The 12579-nt window shown below is 39.6% G+C and overlaps 1 protein-coding gene across 7 annotated transcripts in view; it reads right to left on the bottom strand.

Moving 5' to 3' along the window:
* CHL1 (cell adhesion molecule L1 like) overlaps positions 1–12579 on the bottom strand; it is a 141341-nt gene that overhangs the window by 107492 nt on the left and 21270 nt on the right. For 5 of the 7 annotated variants that reach the window (XM_074879180.1, XM_074879174.1, XM_074879181.1 and 2 more), the window contains exon 2: positions 1077–1157. The exons of the other annotated variants lie outside the window; for them this stretch is intronic. The gene's annotated coding sequence lies outside the window, so the exon portion shown is untranslated. The remainder of the gene's footprint in view (positions 1–1076; positions 1158–12579) is intronic. 7 annotated transcript variants of the gene reach the window in all.

Below are 12579 nucleotides of genomic sequence, written 5' to 3'. Positions count from 1 at the left end.
ACAATGTTCTCAGCCCTGCTCTCTGCAGTACTCAAGGCCAGTGAGCAGAATACAGAAAATCCCAATAAACGGTATCTCAAAATAAAGTAATGGTGTAAATAATTCCCATTATACATAAAGCTTTAGCCTTAGAGCTCCTATTAATAAAAGTTAATGGGAAATGCATATTTAAACTCCACATATTGGTAGCACAGACCTGCTTTTCATCAGCCACAAACAAGAAACAGAATACAAAATTACAGGAGGCTTTTTTTTATGAATAGGATTTAAAAAAAAAAAAAAAAGATAGAAATCCCTTGTCAGTGTGATTATTTCCTCCAAGCATATCTCACTACAGGAAGGGTCCACAGGCACTTAAACTTCCCAGTAACAAGCTATCCTAGAGAAGCCCAAGTCATAAATAACTCCATGGCTCCAAGACGTTTTTTCACTGATGAAGAGTTGTTGGCAACACCATCACCAAGGCCCTGCTCCCCCACTATTTCTCTTCAACATGCCCCAGAGGTACTTTAAGGAAAGGCAAGGTCCATCCACCACTTTGGGTCCAGCCCCTCCACCAGTGTTTGGGGTGACTTGCTGTCCCAGTGGCCGCCATCACCAGCGGATGGAAAGCAGAGTGGAAGACTTCCTTTGAAATAATCAGAATAGAATAATTACAGTACCTTCTCCTACAGGTTGAAGGACCAGAGTTGAGCAGTTTTTTTGAATGTAAAATCTCAAGCTCCTTACCAATCAGATGCTACAACAGGACAAAGCCTAGTTTAGGGCTCAGCTACACATATAATAACAAATGACTGTTTGCTTAACTTGTAAAAAGAGAAGACAATCAAGTTCCATCTGGCCTTAGAGAGCTTTCAGACTTTGAAAGCATGTCCGCATACTTCAAGTAATTAAAATCACATGGAATTATTCCAGAACATACATATATGCACAAATAAATATCCACACTTGCTTATGCTTTTAAAGAAAGCATATTAGACAGAAACAGTATCAAATGGGTCTAAAATAGTTACAATGACTTTAACTGTTCTGATTCAGAAATAAAGGTAAATAAAATTTAAAAAAGCATTTCTAACCAGTACGTGCAGCAGTTTCTTCATCAATGTATAGTCAATTTGCAGTTTTACATCTGAATCTTTCTCCCCACTTTACTGCATCTAAAGAGAAAGACAAATTTGTGATTTGAGTAATGGTATGTCATATGTTGAATTTATCTAAAAATAGCATCCTTATCAGCACAATTCCTTTGTTTTCTTTTATTATTTTTTCTCTGTATCACTGAGTTTATGTCTGATCTCATTCTCTTTGCCCTCTATTTAACTGGAAAAGGACAGGCTTTTCCATATTTGAATAACAGAAGCACCATACCCTATGGAATAGAAAATGGGCTGAAGTGAGAAGATCTGATTCTTATTCTAAATCTGGTTTGTGACCTTGGAACAAGTCACTTCTCTGCACCTCTATTTCCCCTCTCTTTCTTTGCCTTTCTTGTCTACTTAGATTACAAGCTTTCTAAAGCCTGTTAAGTGTTTATATAGTACCAAACAGATAAGATTCAGCTTTCATTGGAATCACAGATAACACAAAACCAGAAACAATTAATCTTATCAATCACCACTTACATTATTGCTCTCCTATAGTCCATTGATGTGAAACACAATTTCAAAATGATTTTCAAGTGTTACTTTCATTTAAAATAAAAAAAAAAAAAGGCCCATGAAAGAAAAGTGTATTCAAGAGGAAACAGATTCCTTAACTGTTTTTCTCCAATAATATTCCCCCATTTTAAACACATCAACCAAGAGGTGCATTTCTATCTCAATCTCTCATAAACATGGTCATGATACACCTCTGCTATTGCACTAGCACCTCAATATTCACTCCTGGATGAGCCAGGCCGCACCATGGGCTTCAGTCCCTGTTCAGCATCCTGCTTTGCACCCACAGGATGCTCTGCTACGTGCTGGGAGCAGCAAAGGCAACAGGAAGGCTTTGGAAGTTTAAGACCACTTTTCTTGCTCTCCCAAAAGAGAGCACACACACACAGTGTAAATTCCTATGCCACCAAGGAGCACAAGAAGCACACAAGCACTGTTTCTAATTTTTGTTCCTTCGTGGGTCACCTTTAAAAGTGATTTTCTTTCCAGACTCTCTGTATGAATGACAAGATATTCAGTGAGATGTCTTAAGGGAAAAGAAGTGATAAAGAAAAATTCAGCTAACCTATTTTCTTTCTTGTCACTACTTGATAATCTCTTTATCTGGTCTCATTTCACCAGTTGCAGACAGACTTATTTCCCCATAGATAGACCCAATCCTTCTTCCAAAGTCCACACGTGCACATGCACATCCTTTCCCGCAGTATTTCAAATTCATATCGTAATGTCTTTCTGCTATTTTGGTATATAAACAGCCAAATTCAGCATACATCGATGTACATGTATAAGATGTACATGCTTTTTGCCACACACATCTTTAGTCTTTCACATAATTTCTGTGGTTATGGGCACACAACCTCCCCATCAAAATAAGTATGCAGTTTCACTGAAACACAGTTCACTAGCACATATATTTTAAAGTTCAAACCCTTTGTCAATAAATTATGTTTCCTGATGTGAACAGAAAACATTTTCTAAAGCTCTGCAGTGATTTAGGAACCTCAATTCTACTTTCAGCTGCACCTTAATCCTTCTTGACTTCTACTGAGGCTTTAGCTTAGAAATGTTTACTCTCCTGCTGGCAACACGCTCAGCCTTTTATACCGTCTTTACCTTCACAGAATAATGTAACTGCAATTTGTAATACCAATGCAAATTGCCTGATCTACAGCTTGTGCCAGCTGGGTATAACCCAACAAAGCTGTGGCAGCCTGGTCCAAGGATTGCAAGACATGCCTCTGCTAGAAAGCACAGTAAACCCAAACCCAGTCCCACGCACAATCACCAGGGCTTGCAAAGCAGGGTAGAAAATCCCTATGTCGTGAATCAGTGTAAAACAGAGGCTATTTTCAGGATTTCAGTTTATCACAGGACTGGATGTAGAGAGTTCAGGACCAGAGATGCTGCTATTACATCAGGTCCAGACTTCCTGCCATTACATATCCCCCAGCTATCTCTATATTAAGCCAATTCACTTATAACTGATTAAAACATCTACTCCGAATAAAAAATCCACTTTTTATCTAGAGACATGAAAAAAGAGAAAATTCAGCATTATTTTAATCAGAGATTGTGAGGGAGGAGGGATTTATGATTTGTGAGTCCCCTTCCCCCTAACTGAAAAATCACAGCAGATAATAGTAACTCAAATGCTTTATAGCTGAATTCTTTTTAATCAGCTCTCTCCTATCTTTACCAGCTGTTTGTCTGCTGCTCCCATTTATGCTGTGCATCTTGGACTTATCGATCTAGTAAGCTTTAAATTACAGCTATCCATGAAAAAAAAAAAAAAGAAAAGCAAAGGCAAACCATAACAGGAAAGAACAGACCTGATAAAGGATTTTTGAAGGGCTACTCACTTTTGCTAAAAGAAAATCTTAATAGAATTTCCTGAAGAGAAGGTCTGTAGGACTGAAGTTATCACTGTACTGTACAGAGAGAGGAAAGGTAAATCGAGCTCACAGACTGAAGGAAAGGATTTATATCAAAAACAGTTCCAGTGAAAAGTATAGGAAAACTTTGGAAAAAACCCATAAGATACAGTATTGGTAACCTAGTCTGTATCACTGGGTGTTTTTAATTTGGTTTATTAGAGCCAGGCAATTTATAGGAGTTCTTGTTTCAGGCACAGTATAAACAGACAGTAAGAATACATCACTCCCCAAAACATTAAAAAACATTTAACATTAAAAAGGCAATGTAGGAGCAGAGCTGATATCAGTGCTCAAGCGTACCTACTGCAGCTTCAGCTCAAAGACTGCTAAGGGGTATTGCTTTAGGCTTTCACCAGTGAGCTACCAGGACTGTCCTGCTGAAGGAACTAAGCTGACCATAAATCTCCACAATCCTCCTCCACCTCAAATCCAATATTCCATGCAATGATATTGCAATTCCCCAGGGAAGATGATCTAAACTCCTGGCAACATGCATCATCCAGTGAAGGTTATCCACCATTTTGCCCAAGACTCTTCTGTAACGTGAACGAAGAATTACGACTCAATGGTCTATGTCCCAGGTGCTTCCATCCGAGGTGATGCTGTCAGTAGGGACCCACCGTCATTCTTCCTGCACAACAGCCACGCAATGGGCACAGACGTCTCGTGCTGCCCTTGCTCAAGTAAATGACTCTGTCCAAATCAAGCTACTGAAGTTTAAAAACTAACCATGAGGCTTATTTCACAGAGGCGTGAGAAGATGATCTGTGGCACTCTGGGCTACGTGCCGTTATTACTGTTGTGCACAGAAGTATCCACATGGTCATTCCTAGACTCTAGAAAATTTGCACCTGCAGAAAAGGTCTAGAAAGATTGCATCTAGCACTACACTGGAAAAGAATTACTGGAACAATGTATGTCTTAATGAGAAAACCTGTCTCCCAGTCTGTGTTGAAAACTTCACCTGCTGTTTAGTTTTTCACGCCTTAGGTACTCGTCATGGTTTGAGCTCAGAGGGCTCAAAACAAACCCAGCACAGTACTACAAGGGAAAAATCTGCAACCTACAGATTTATGACGACTGTCCTAGAGACCTCGTGGCCTGAATCAAAGTGTTTAGGTGCCCTGGTCTTGTAAATCTGTTGGGATTTTAAAAGATGAGAAATAAAAATACAATCTTTTTCCTCTGTGGATATGGGCAAAGTGTCTCTATGTCTGGATTCCCAGTGCTGCTTCTGCTTCCTGCTTCACAATGGCATTTTATTGTTATGATACTCTGGAAGTACATTCACTTTGGTCTTTCAATTTGCCAAAAGGTTAGAGGGAGTTGACAGATTTCTAAGTGAGGGAATGCAGTTCACACTCTTATTCACTCAGCTGGTCATTCGCTGAATTTGACACTGTATTTCAGCTGCGTTACACATAGTGCAGAGAGGGGAGAAGCAGCAGGGCACAAAGATGGCTTTAAGACATCTCTAGTCCCAGTGTTGAGCTACCTGGGGGCTGCTTGGTCTCTGAGCAGAACTGGGAGCACATGCTGCAGCCAGGATTAGGGCTGGCATCACCCGCTGCCTCTGGCCATGCCACAGATGGCACGGGCAGCTTCCCGGGCTCCTCCGTCTACTGATTGCAGGGGAAGAACAGACTGGAGCAGGCACGAGTGGTCCCTGCTGCAATGTGACCTTCACATTTCATCCATGCATTTCTCTCAAAAAGATACATGAATCGATGAAGTACAAGCCTCTGAGTCAGGCTCAGATAATGTTCTGAAAAAAAGAAACTAAATATTTAAACATTACTTGAATCGTGCCTGCTGCAGATCCCCACAATGTTGAGGAAAACAATAGGTTTGGCCCAGAGGACTTGACAAAGCAGAACAGTATCAAAAGAGGGGAGCACTGGCCAGGATGAAACTCTGACGTTACTTTGGCCACTCTCCCTCAGCAAAGCCCTCCTACAGCCAACCTGCTCCTGCAGCGCTGTGCTCTGCACATCCAATCTTCTGAGACTCGACTTTGCCTTACAGTGCAGACCATGAAGGTTTATCCTATTGCAGAGTTCATCAAGTGATGTGTGGGTGGCAAAGGGATGAAAGGACCCAAAATCCCAGCACCCAGCCCTAGGCAGCATTCCCATCAGCTCCAGCACCACTGCGAATGCAGAATAAGCTCCACTTGTGCATATTAATAGCAAAAGGTTTTCGAGTAGGAAGTTTTGTCAAACAATAAAAAGATGCATTAACCAGCTTGGAAAATAGTACAGGATGAAATGAATAAACTCTAGTCACAGCAAAAGGTTGCTGTCCTTAGAGCTTATAGATCCCACATTAGTGCAAATATGTATCTGCAATGACATTTTCAGACTAATATCAAGTATGTGATATTAATATGGGTTGAGAAATAAAAAGCAAGAGAGAAAAATAGCTATTATTAAAGAAACAATCGTTTTTAGGTATAATTTTACCCACGTGCATTATGAACACAACCCAAGAAAGATGCTGTGCTGCTGAGAAAAGTCAGTACAACAGTTGTTCTACTTCTTAAATAATATGATTATTTTCTTTTTAGCAATAGTAGGAAAGTACTAATTTTAAAAGAACAAAATTAAGATTTCCAGTTTAGCAGACATGCTTTACCAATATTTCAGTTTTTGACCAGAGGAAAAAAAAAGAATAAAAAAATGTGTATCAGGTCAGTCTCACATTTAGAATAAGGTGGCTCATAATTACTGCAAGCACATTGTTGCAAGTTGTTCAAATATCTGTTTATTTATTACTGAAAGGACTATCAGAATATGAAGAGAGCTTCCAAATACTAATCATAGCTGTCTAAGACCATCACATGATGTTAACCAACAGTTTCTGTGATTTACTGTACCAATAAAAGAAGGCAGCCATGAACAGGTTTTACTAAATCAAGCATATTGGGCCAGATTCCGGTCCATGATTACTCAGACATGGGAAATGTTATAGCACTTTGCCAGTACATAATTTGGGTCTGTAGTGAACTTAGCAACATGGATGTATGGCATTAAACCCTGTTCTAATGGTTACCAGAAGAAAATCACCTTGACTTTTACATACATACAAAGGCTAATGCATATAAAGGCACACGCACACAGATGCTCTCTCTCAGGCTTGTCACCAGTCACACCACAGATATCTTTCCCTAAAGAAAATGTCAAGGTCTGTGCAAAAGCACTTAGGTCTCATGTACAGCACTGCCACACGATCACAGTAGGTAAATGTTCAGCAGTTAAACCCCGTGCCATGACACACATGCATGCATTGAGTTTAAATTTACAGTGAACACCAGGTGCTATTGTCCCTTAAGGGAAATTGTGACTGGTAGAGAATCACCTCTGTCAATATTTCCCTCCTGGGTCAATAAATCCTGATAGTCAATAAAAGTCAGCGAGCAAAACCGACACCACCACAGGAGCCTGTGGTACCGTGGGGTAAAATTTGGCACATTTAGTATCTGCTTATTAGTTAGAATGATTTTGCATTTAAGGTCCCCAAGGTATAGAGCACACTTTCACCTGATTTTAATAACCTTCTAACGCACAACACAATTCTGCATTACAACCTTTCCCTGAGCTCTTCAACACGGAGTATGTGCAAACTGAATGGCACATGGGCTGAGAAAAGGATTTCTCCTGATCTCATAAGGCAGCATCGTGAGTATCTACATGCCAGCTAAAAAAAATCCACCATTTTTCATGAGACCCATGCATTCCTATCAGAATACTGAGGTTTCAGGACAGAATACAGCCAGAAAACTTAGTTCTGTGTTTTCTAGATACAAATTAGATTTCAGCTATTCACAGCCATGTGCCAGACCACACAGTCATTCTCAGGTACTCTGGAGCAAATCTTCAACTGGGATAAATCAGCACAGGTTTTTTTTAAAGTTATTTTTATTTACACCATATGACAAACTATTTCCCTAACATTTCCTGGTTAAAAATCTTATGCAGGCAGTATGGAAATTTAACTGAGGTTCCTTTTTTCCACTCTACAACACAAAAGTCAATCATATGCAAACTGCCATGATACATGAACTCAGAAAGATCAGAAGGACCTAACCCATGACACTAAGTGCAAATAATGTAGAAAGGGTTTTGAAACTATGTTTAAAATAATCAATTGTGTTGCTGCCCTGTTCACAACAGATTTAAAGTATAGTTTTAACAAAGGAATATTTTTTCCTGTTGTAAAGATTGTTCACTGTTAATCTGTAATTTTCAGGGGTTTTTCTCTGGAAATGCATTTTAAATGCACTTGGAAAATATCCAACACTGAAATTGGAAACTTAACCTTATAATATGCGATTCTATGCTCAGATTGCTAATGATCATATAAACTAATAAGTAACTTATTTGTTATCTAAAATGATAAGTAAAACCATAAAATGAGCAAACTTAAAAGATCTATAAACCCAATTGGCAAATGATTTCCAGACTAAAAATGTCTCTAGAGATTTACTTATAAAAGTTAATGACTTTCAAACAGAAGGAAAAAACGAAGTCAATAGACTGAAGTTCTTCATTATAACTCATTTGTTCAGTTCTAATCTTGATTTGGTCATCAGCTCTCCGCTTGCTTATAAGATGGTCAAGCCATGCAAACAAAGTGATATTTGTTCACATAACAATATTGAACCCTCATATAGCACTTTTCATCATCAAATCTCAAAGCATTCTGCAAAGAACGAGAGCTTTGTTATCCCCAATTCAGATAGGGAAATTGCAGCAGTAGGATAATTGCAGAGCCAGAAATAACACTTCCGAGTCCCAATCTAATGGTCTAAGTAACAGCACAGGGCATTTTATTAACACAGAAGACAACTGAGGTCAAGATGGGTGATATCAGTATTGCAATGTTTGGACTGCTGAAAGCACAATGAGAAAAATGCAACTGAAAAAAATACATCAGTTCAGTGAGTGCTTTACATTGGTACTTAAGACTCCAGGTATCCATAAAGACTTTATACCAACAATCCCCCATCAAGAAAGGTTATTAAGTATATGCTTAAGTTATTATGGTAACCCAAATGTTTAGACTCTAATAGGGTTTCAAAATATTTTTGTCTATCAGAAAAAAAAATACATGTTTATGCTGGAAAAGGCACTGTATAGGATTGAAACCTGTTAAAATGTATGCTCAGAAAACAGAATTTTCCTCAGTAGAGACTAATGAGTCAGAATTATTTCTCAAGACATGTGTGAAGCTGTGCTGAGAAGCAGGTGATGGGTTCGTTGGGAGCTAATGGTTATGGGTCGGAAACAGAGAGGTCAACAAGGAGGACACTGCTGTGGGTTTTTGCTACCCACCACCCTATCAAGAACTGGAAGTGGATAAAGCTTTATTCAGCCTTCACAATCAAAGGCCCTTGTCATCCTGGGGGACTTTAAGCACCCTGATATCTGCTAAGATGACACTGGTGATGCACAAGCAACTGAGATGTCATGAGCGCATCAAAGACAATATTGATGCTGAACTTCAGATGAGCAGTTTGGTTTGATCAGGGAACTAGCAGGTGTAATGTCATGGATGACTTCCCCGGGGTGCAGAAGGGCACAGGGGAGCTCCTTGATCTTCAAGGAAAACCCCCTCAAAGCACCAGAACAATCCACCCTGACGAGTGGGAAGCGGAGCAGACGTGGCAGAAGGCTGACCTGGCTGAATGTGGAATCCCTGACAGAGCTCCAACACAAAAACAAAGTGAACAGAAGGTGAAAGTTGGGACAGGCTACCCAGGAAGACTATAGAAACCTTGCCCAGACTGCAGGAACAAAATTAGGAAAGCCAAAGCCCAGGTGGAGTTGAAGCTGGCAAGGGATGGTATGACCAACAAGAAAGGCTCACCCATAGGTACACCTGCAGCAAAAGATCAAGGAAAATGTGGGTTACTCCTGAATATGTCAACAGAACTACTAACAAAGGGTACAGAGGAAGGATGAGGCAGTCAATGACTTTTTTGCCTCAGTCTTTATTGGCAAGGCCTACCCTCGGGCTGCCCAGGTCCATGTTCCTAATGTCTTTGGGGCAGGGAAGTCCTATCTACAGTAGAGGAAGATTTTGTTAGGGATCAATTAATCGATTAACTGGATCTACACAGGTCTATGAATGTGCAGGAAACAGGCTGACATCATTTTGAGGCTGATTTTTGGTCTTTTGTGGAAATATTGTGGCAATTGGGGGATCCTTCTGATGACTAGAAAAGGCAACTGTCATGGCCATCATCAAGAAGGGCAAGAAGGAACAACACACACCAACATCCAACTGCCTGATGACCCTCACCTAAGTCCCAAACAAGATTTTGGAGCAAATCTTCCTGAAGGCAATCTGTTTAACCACTTAATATCTTCATTAACAACTTTGACGATGAGAGTGAGTACGCTTGCAGCAAGTTTCCACGTGATACCAGAGCTGGGGAGCAGCTGACACACTGGAGAGTGGGATTGCCATTCAGCAGCATCTCAACAGGCTGAAGAAGTGGGCTGACAGAAACCTTACAACATCCAGCTGAAGCAGACGTGAAGCCCTGCAAATGGAAACCCACAGTGCAGAAAACAGCTCTGGGGAAGACAGCCACAGGGTTGAACAGGAGTCGGCAGTGACAGTGATGAACGTCAACCACACGCTGGGTTGCATTCGCAGGAGCACAGCCAGCAGGTCAAGGAAAGCAATTATTACTCTCTATTCAGCACTTGTGAGACTGCTTCTGGGACAGAGTGTCCAGTTTTGGTTTGCCTGTTACAAAACAGACACTGATGAACTGGCAAAAATTCAGCAGAGAGCACCAAGATGATGAGGGGGCTGCAGCACATAATTTAGAAGAAGAAACTGGGAGAACTGTGTTTGTCTAGCCTGAAGAAGAAAAGGCTAATTACTGTTTTCAACTGGACAAAGCCCTGAGCAACCTGATCTAACTTCAAAGTTGTGCCTACATTCGGAAGGAGGTTGGACCAGATGACCTCCAAAGGTGCCTTCCAACTTAAATTATTTTACAGTTTTAATGTAACTTGTATTTATCATCAGGCATTCACTTGTAAGGTATCATTTGGAAATAATTATTTTGACTGTGCAACACTTTCAAACGCAACAAAAAGTTCCATACATATTTGAGAAGTATCCAACTGCAGGTGAAGAGTATCATGGCCTAAAAGCCAGTCAGCTGGAGCCAATTAAAGCACAATCAACCTCCCATGACACCAAAATGCCTAATTGAACTTCTACCCTTTATGCAAGATGGAGATTTTTGCCTTCTCTACAGAAGCCCAAAATGAGATGTTCACTGCTCTTTGTCTCTGTAAATCAAGATCATTATAAAAACATAATAATCAAAACAGAAGATGCCTGCATTGATTAAAATAATTGTATTCCATCCTCTAAGAAGAAAGAATACTTCTCTTGCAAAAAGATGACCTCAGATGTTTAGTCACAGACACCCATTTTTACCCTCCTGGCAAATGGAGAATGTGATCAGGAAAAAGTGACACACATGCATATTTAGAATTAAACTTCAAAAGCAAGTGGTTCATTAGCGTAATGTGAGAAAAACTAAGACATGTTTGAATGAACGGCTATGGTCTAATAAAACCTGACCTTGGTTTTAAAAAGAAGAGAAAAACTAGAATGTATGTCGACTGAAATATATAAACTTACAATGAAAATCAATTGGTATTTATAGATACCGGATAATGCACTCATTACTATTCATTCTCATTACTGTTCATTTTGCAACCGTCACAAAAAATATGGTGACTGACTGACAGCTTTTAAAATATTTTTATGCCTGAAGAACCAAAATAGCTGAAAGAGATCTGGAATTTTTAATTCAAAAAACTGTACAAACTGCCAATAGTACAGTAATCTAATCTTCTCTTAATTCCTTTTTTTTTTTTTTCCCCCTTTAAATTAAAATCTCCCCAATCTTTTGAGTTAATTTGAGTAACGCTTTTGCTTTTCTTCTTTTTGGGGGGGGGGGGGGAAGTTTCAGTTCTATTTGATTTTACTAAGCTGTGAAAATCTCTGTATATCAGAAAGAGCGCAAGCAACATTCTTCCCTAATTAGTCCATAAAAATGCTAATTTTACTAATGAATCAGATTGAAATATCACAGGAGTAGGTAATAGCGCAAATACAGAGTTTGCTTATGGGGTAGACTTTCAGATTCATTTTGCTAATCACCACCACAGCACTGGGCAACTTACAAAGCCAATATTATAATGAGGTTAGAGAGGCAAAACATGCTCATCTTAATTTTTGTGCAAAATAAAGACAGTACATGTATATACATTCACAGCAACCATGTAATCATTTATATATGTGAAGAAAACCAGACCCACAGTATTTACAGCCCAGCTCCACAGCTGCAGTGAATCCTTCTATCCCCATTATAAGCAGAGGTCCTCTGCCTGTTTACTAAAGCTAAGGATGTGACCATAAATCTTTATTCTGCCCAATTTCACTGTTAATATAATCCATTTCTGAAACCAATAAAATAATACTTTCTTTTTTCATGGACCAGTAGCTAATAATGTCACCAGTTTGAATTGTACAAGCAAGAAACTGAAATCATTGTCTATCTGCCCCACAGCATCTTTCTCTATCATTTTTTTCCTGCACTTACACTTTTGCTCCTGCCTTCTGTGCTGGCACATACTAAGGCACTTGTATCCAAGCCACAGACCTAGGAAGGAGTGGTCTTTTTTCAAGTCAAAAATCTAGTAGAATCAATGAGCTCTTAGAGGAAATCTCTTCGGGCTTGACCTTCAGGGTGGCCTTTTACTCTCTAAACCCCATGTAAAACAGTGATTCTGCCAGTCAATCCTTAGTAAAAGATTTAAAGAAAATGACTGTTGCCTATTGGTGGCATCAGAAATCTAAGCAGGAATTAAGCAGCTTGAAAAAGCCTTTAAATTCAACTTATCATTCCCCCAGAGCTCTCCATATATTCTTTATGGCCCTGTGTTCCCCTA

Source organism: Strix uralensis, chromosome 10 (genome assembly GCF_047716275.1).
Source record: "Strix uralensis isolate ZFMK-TIS-50842 chromosome 10, bStrUra1, whole genome shotgun sequence".
NCBI classification, from domain to species: Eukaryota; Metazoa; Chordata; class Aves; order Strigiformes; family Strigidae; genus Strix; species Strix uralensis.
This window is presented reverse-complemented; position numbering and strand designations above follow the sequence as displayed.